We start from the raw sequence: 7,162 nt of genomic DNA on the forward strand, positions 1-7,162 counted from the left end.
TCATGTGTTTTGTAGAAAATATTTTTTAGGACATCTTTATAGGGTGTATGATTCGACCAAGGGAGGAACATCCCCTAGCCGAATCATAATGGCCCATTTTAGAGATGATCATTTTTCATGAAATTGATTTAGGGTTTTATATCTAAAGTTCATAGATTGTTAAAGGATTTGAGAGATTTAAAATGAACCATGGAATGAATTTTTGAAACACATCATAAACTTTCTTGGCCAAAAACCTCATGTTAAATGACTCTTTTGACTGTTAAAGAACTTTTAATCAACCCTTTGTGATGAGGTGTTAAAAACCATTTCCAAGAACGGATTTCTTGCAAATTGCATCAAGAACAAGCATTAAACCAATTTTGAAATTTTATGTCCAGAGCATGTTTAGAAGGGTATTTGATCCAAATTTATTAAGTGTTAAGCCTTAGTTAAGTTTTAAGCTTGTTGGGCCAAGTTGGTTAAGTTTAGTAAGTTATGGGCCTTAAGGTGGTGAACCTAGTTAGAGTGAGATTCGAATGGGCTACTTTTAACCCAAGCACCCATAGAAATATTTTTAATTCATTCCATATTTCTGTAGTTATGATTTTAGTAAGTGCCTTAGGAAAAAAAAAAAAAAATCACTTAACTATTTAAGTTATGTCATGACAATTTTAATATGTTTTGGCATCATGCTTCCCTAAAATTATTTTCTCATGACATGCCATTGTAATGGTTTATAAACGCTCTGAAGTGAGAGGAGATTCATTATTGGGTCTATAGGTTTATATCCAAGGAAAGAGCCCAATCAGTGATTTTAAGGCCACAATCCTTCTTTCGGCCCATTCATTCCAAGGCCACTTGGTGGCTCTTAAACCATATTTACATTTTTTATTTTATTTTTTATTTTTTTGGCTAAGTTCACAAACCAGGTTTCATTGAAAAAGTTTCTTTGGAGTGTGTTGGAATCTATTATTATTGTGTGAGATTTGATTTTATCAATTGCAATTAATGCTAATATATTCTCACAATGAGATTTAATATTATGAAAATATATTTGTATTGATTGTAATTAATAAAATTAAATCTCACACAATATATTCTAAGTAGAGCAATTCCACCTACAAATTGAAAAAAAGTTATTATTGCAGGCCTAGAATTTTTTTCTTTTTAATAAAATATAAATAATAATAATAAAGAAAAACATAAAATGGTATCATCAGTAATTCGAAAAGAAAAGAAATCAATAAACGTAATTATTTTAAAATATATTCTAAGATCCTTTAAATTATGAAAAATTATTACACATATACAAAAGTATTGACCAATGAACAACCCAATCAAGTGGTCAATCAAAAGGCCAAGGGCCAGGCCAGGGCAACCCATCGATCGCCACGACTTTGTTTCTTCTTAAATCATTATTAGATTGACTTTTCTAATTAAGAAGCAACCCATTGATTTGGGAAAGATTAATTTTACGAATATGCTGTTCTAAATGCCTCTTTTGTATTTTTATTTTATTTTTAATAAATTTAAATAGCTAGCTCTGAACAAGTTTGATTTATTCAACCACCTCAACAGACAACTACCGATCGACGGATCGAAGATATATATAGCGAGGAAAAAAACATTATCATATGAATTTGGTCGGTAATGGAAAAAAATAAATGTAAGCTGGAAATAAATCTAAAAGAGGTTTGTGTGTGGATCAATGATCGCATAGACCTCTAAAAGAAACAGCAAAAAGCACACAAATGAATATGGCACTTCATTTTTCAGTTAATCTGTGCAAAATATGGCCGCTCTGCCCATCAAGTGTCGCAGACGGATGGAAGTTTTTTGCACGTAAAAGTAGTGGAAACACAAATATTTATGAACATAAAAATCAACCGACACAACACACATGTAGAAATAACAAAAGTTAATTAACGTTGTGCACAAAACTTATCAAAATGTCACTATCAACCCCATACATGATACACATGATGATGATCAATGAACATGTCGAACCAATAAGTTTCAAAGGAAAAAAAAAAGATGCAAAAGAAAACCTAAAACTAAAGAAGAAGAAGAAGGAGGGGGAGGAGGAGGAGGAGGCTATCAGTGAGGGTTTTATAGAGGCTTGAAGCTCTTCTAGGGAAAAGGTTTGGTGCTAGGGTTTCGGGCAGCGGGCAAGGTGGGAGTGTAGGAGGAAGGGAGGGTGGAGTTTGGGCAGTGTTAGGTGGGCTGCCCGGGTATTAAACAAATGTGCAAGTTGTCCAAGGCTCGAGCTTATCTGATCTTTTGCGATCTGCAGCTTCCATTTTCTGCTTGCAACGTTTATTACACATCATGTGTGTTCACCATGCACCGTACGTCTCCCCACCTGGCAACACACAAGATCACAGTGTGTCACCGACTCACACTCGAAAAAAAAAAAATGTTTTTTTTTTTTTTTCTTTATTTTTGTTTTAGGAAGAACCAAGAAAGACATTGGAGCCATATATACTCCACAGAAATATAGCAGCACATCAGTTTTCTTATTGTAGTAAGTAATAATGTTATTCTTTATATTTATTTATTATATTATATGGGGCGGCTTAAGCCTTAGGCATTTGGAATTGCGATTTCACAAAAATAATTTGTGTTTTTAAAAAATATTGCAAAAAGTAAAGTGTTTGGCATTGCGATTTAAAAATCACTTAATTTTTATAAGCAGGTTAGGGGGTGCTTATTTGAAAATGCGTGAATTTAAACCAAAATCATAATTTTACATAACAAATATTTTATTAAAAAAAAAAAAATCTTTTAACATGTTTTATCAAACGTCATTACGATTTTAAAAGGTAGCAATTCCAAAAACACAATTTTTGAAATCACACTTATTAAAAACGCAATCTCAAACGGTCGCTTAAGGCCCCCAACTATATATATATATAAAAGCATTTAAAGGCTCTAATTAATATGGTAAAAAGTTAATAAATTGTATCTAATTAAGGCCTCAATTAATAATTGTACAATAAAGATTCTTTCTAAAAAATATGTCAAGGCTCTAATATGGTAAAAACTAAAACCTTAATAAATAGTATCTAATTAAGGCCTCAATTAATAATTGTACAACAAAGTTTCTTTCTAAATAAATATTTCAAGGCTCTAATATAATAAAAAGTTAATAAATAGTATCTAATTAAGGCACCAATTAATAATTGTACAATTGAGGTTCTTTCTATAAAAAACATTTTAAGATTTTAATATGGTAGAAAGTTAATAAATAGTTCCCAAGGGATAACTTAATAGGCTATAAATCACGTCTCATAAAACATAGGTCATTAGTTCGAATCCCTCTCTTATTTCCTTTGTGTGAACATGTCAAAAAATAATAATAATAATAAAAATAAATAGTATCTGATTAAGCCCCAAATTATGTACAAAGAAGGATGACGTGTACAAGTGGAGGACAAAGGAGACAATAGTCGGAGGCGGTGGAGAGACAATGACTGAAGGTGACAATATGTTGTCGTAGGACAGTGGTGTCTTAAGTTATAATGGGCTTGGGCCTAGTTAAAGACCATGGGCATGCCAGCCAAAGTGGGCTCGAGCCAAGTTGAAAGCCATAGGCTTAAGAGCTTAAAAAACATGGCTCCAGAAAACAAGGCAATTAATCTTAATGGAAGCCCAAGACAAACAAATCCACAAAGAATACTTGAGTAGTTGAGTGCATCATCTTCCAAATTAAGCATCTCATCAGAGTTTGAGCCTATTCTTTTTTTGAGCTTAAACTTCATTTATTCTCTCCATTTTCCCAAATCACAAGGAAATCCTAAACTCTCTTCATTAGATTTGGAGTTCTAGAGATCGAATTAGTATACTCGACACGTCATTGTAGAAGAAGGCCAGAAGTTTTGGAGCTACTTTGAAGCATGAGTCAAATGTGTTGCTCTTGGGATTACAAGCTTAGCCTTGAATGTGAGAACTTAGGATTTGTGAGTACTTGAACAGTTTGTAAAACTTTTCTTATATTGTGAAATTTGCTAGTAGTTGATTTCCGCTAAAGTAGTTTTTCTTGTGAAGAGTTCTACAAAAGTTTTGTGCTTCGTAAAAAAATCACTGCATATTATTTTTAATTTACTGCAGTTATATTTTTTATTTTTTATTAACTTTATTTTGGTTATGCCTTTCTTAATTTTAATTGGTAAAGTCTGTATGCCTTTTTACCCCCTCTAGGTATTTTTATTTGTGTCTAGATCGTTATTTCAATTGGTATCAGTGCCTAGTTCACTTTCTAAGAATTAACTTTCTAAGTGAGATCCTTAACCTAGATTTTAGATAGAAAATTTTCACTATTGGTTTAAAAAAATTTATAAAGTGTATTGAGTTTCAAAAAAGGTGTATATGAGGTTCATGAAAGGGAAATCGTTTGATAAAATTTTAAAAACTATTGGAGTTATTCCATGGCCGTGGTCGCGTCAAACTACCTCATGAGGTAGTTTGATGCGATCAATGGCCAACATGACATTGTCAAATGATCCTAGCGAGTAGTACGTGGCCTCCTAGTGACCATCGTTAAACAGACGACCCTGCTAGCCAACACTGGGTTGCCAAACAATCTTGGCAGCCAATGGAAGGTTGCTAAACCGATCTTGTGGCCATTGTAGGGCAGCTAAGTAACCTTTGCGACAAATGCAAGGTACCTAGATGATCCTAGCAGCCGATGCAGGGTAGCCAAACTAGGAGTGTCAATGCGGGCGGTTAAAAACCGTTCGCTAACCGCTAACCGTTTAACTATATTAACCGTATTAACCGCTAACCGCCTAACCACTATAACCGCCTAGCGGTTAGCGGTTATTGGGTTTACTAACCGTAACCGCTAACCGCATTTTTATATAATATATTTTTATACTTATAATTATAAAAATATTTATACATATAACATAATCACTTTATCATTAAATTACAATTTTTTTTAAAAAATAATTAAATCACAATTTGAGTATTAATATATTATCACTATAATTTATATGATTATATCACATGATCAATTGATCATTAAATCATTTGATTATATAATAACAAATTATACATATATAATATGACATAACTCATAAGTATACCAATTCATAGTAATACAACAATTAAATATCTAGAGATTTATTTTCAATGTATGTTATAAACTTATAAGTCTGTACATGTTATAAGTCTATATAAGTTTACATATGCATATGAATAATATAAATGTATAATATCAATACTTAATCATATGATTTAATGACAATTCAAATATTTTATTCAAGACTTCAAGTGAATCATATTATTAATATACAATGATGATATGATTTGTATAATGTCAAAATAAGTAATTGACATTGGATTAAACAATGACCAATGTGTTACTTATAAACACAATTTAAGTATTAATGTATTATCATTATAATTTTAGTAATTTATATATTATCACTATAATTGATATTATTATATCACATGATGACTTGATCATTAAATCATATGATTATATAATAATAAATAATACATATATAATATGACATAACTCATAAGTCATAAGTCTACAAGTTAATCATATGATTCATGTACAATGATAATCACAATTGATTCAATTGAATTAAACAATATATTACTTATAACTACAATTTAATTAAAGCATTATTAGATACTTTAGGAATTTAGGATTTAGGAGTTTGAACATTACCATTTACCATTAGATAATAAGTTCAATTCAAAGAAAAAAAATTATAAGTAAATATGATAATAATTTAAATAATTAATCATATGATATAATTTAATGAGAAAAAAGTTAACCGGTGATGATTTAATATTTAAGGAAAATTTTTTAAAGTACAAGTAAATGTAAATTTTGGGTCAAATATTTTTGATTTTTCAATGTGGACTCTTTTTATAGCAATTGGGCCCAAGGAGACACTATATATATATATGAGGGTAAAAAAAAGCCCAAAAAAGCCCAAAAAGCCCAAAAACTCTCAAAAAGCCCAATTTTGAAAAAGCAGTTAGCGGGCGGTTATCTATTTCACTAATCGTTAACCAGCGATTAACCGTTAACTGCTAACCGCTAGGCGGTTAGCGGTTGCGGTTAGTGAAATCTATTAACCGCCTTGACACCCCTGCCAAACAATCCCAGCAGCAATCGCGGAGATACCAAAAGTGGGCGTAAGACCTATCTAGCAGCCCCGCAGTGGTCCCTAGTGCCATTATGGGTTAAGCAGCCATCAGTGACCACCACGCTAGCCTTCATTTTTTCTAAAGTCTTAAAATAAATGTACGTAGTTCTTTTTCGAAGTGTTTTATGTTTAATTTTTCTGAAAAAAAAAAAAAAAAAAAAAAAAAAAAAAAAAAGGTGTTTTATGATTTGCATGCGTTTGTGTGAGGGTACATTTAAAAATTTGATTGGATACCTAACATTTGAGAGTTTCCAAGAATTGAAAAGAGAAAATTAATTTTAAATAGTTTGCCAAACAGACCCTCAATCTTTAACCGCATTACCTTTTTTTGATGGAAGCAATTATGCCCACCAGAAAGTAGGCATGAAAGCTTTCCTGAAATCTTGGATGAAAGTGTCTATCAATTGAAAAAGGTTGGTCGAAACCTATGCTTCTTTTTGATGGAGTTGTTCGTAGGGATATAGATCTTTGGTCAACGGATGAGATAAATGATTACATGCTATCTTCATGGCTATTTCGTAAGAAGAATTCAAATGAATAACTCTTGAAAAGAAACCTAGATTGTTAAAAATTATAAACTTCAAATGCTGACTACCCATTTTGAGAAGATTAGAATGAAGTAGGATAAGACTTTTGAGAGTTCTTTTGTACAATAAATCCCCTCAAATGCGATAATTGTCCTTTGAAAAATGTTAAACTTCCAACTATTTAGAACTCTTTAACCGTTTTTACCTATGCCAGCATGTTGTTAAAATTATTATTTTAGTAGCTAATGTGTCTCCAATCACATGTTAACAGGTGTCAAAAGTTGTAAAAGAATTGTATATGTGACATTACCCTTATTTTTTTGAAACCCGAGTGGTTTCTGCTCTCTTCAATTTTCATAAAGAAGTGAGTAATTCTTAGTGACTTGTGCTCCTCAACTTTCAAGAAAGTCTTAAAGTCTTAAAGTTTTTTCAAGAGTTCTTCAAAAAATTTCTACTTCATCAACTAAAATCTCTACATATTATCTT

Source organism: Corylus avellana, chromosome 3 (genome assembly GCF_965113065.1).
Source record: "Corylus avellana chromosome 3, dhCorAvel1.hap1.2, whole genome shotgun sequence".
Taxonomy (NCBI): Eukaryota; Viridiplantae; Streptophyta; class Magnoliopsida; order Fagales; family Betulaceae; genus Corylus; species Corylus avellana.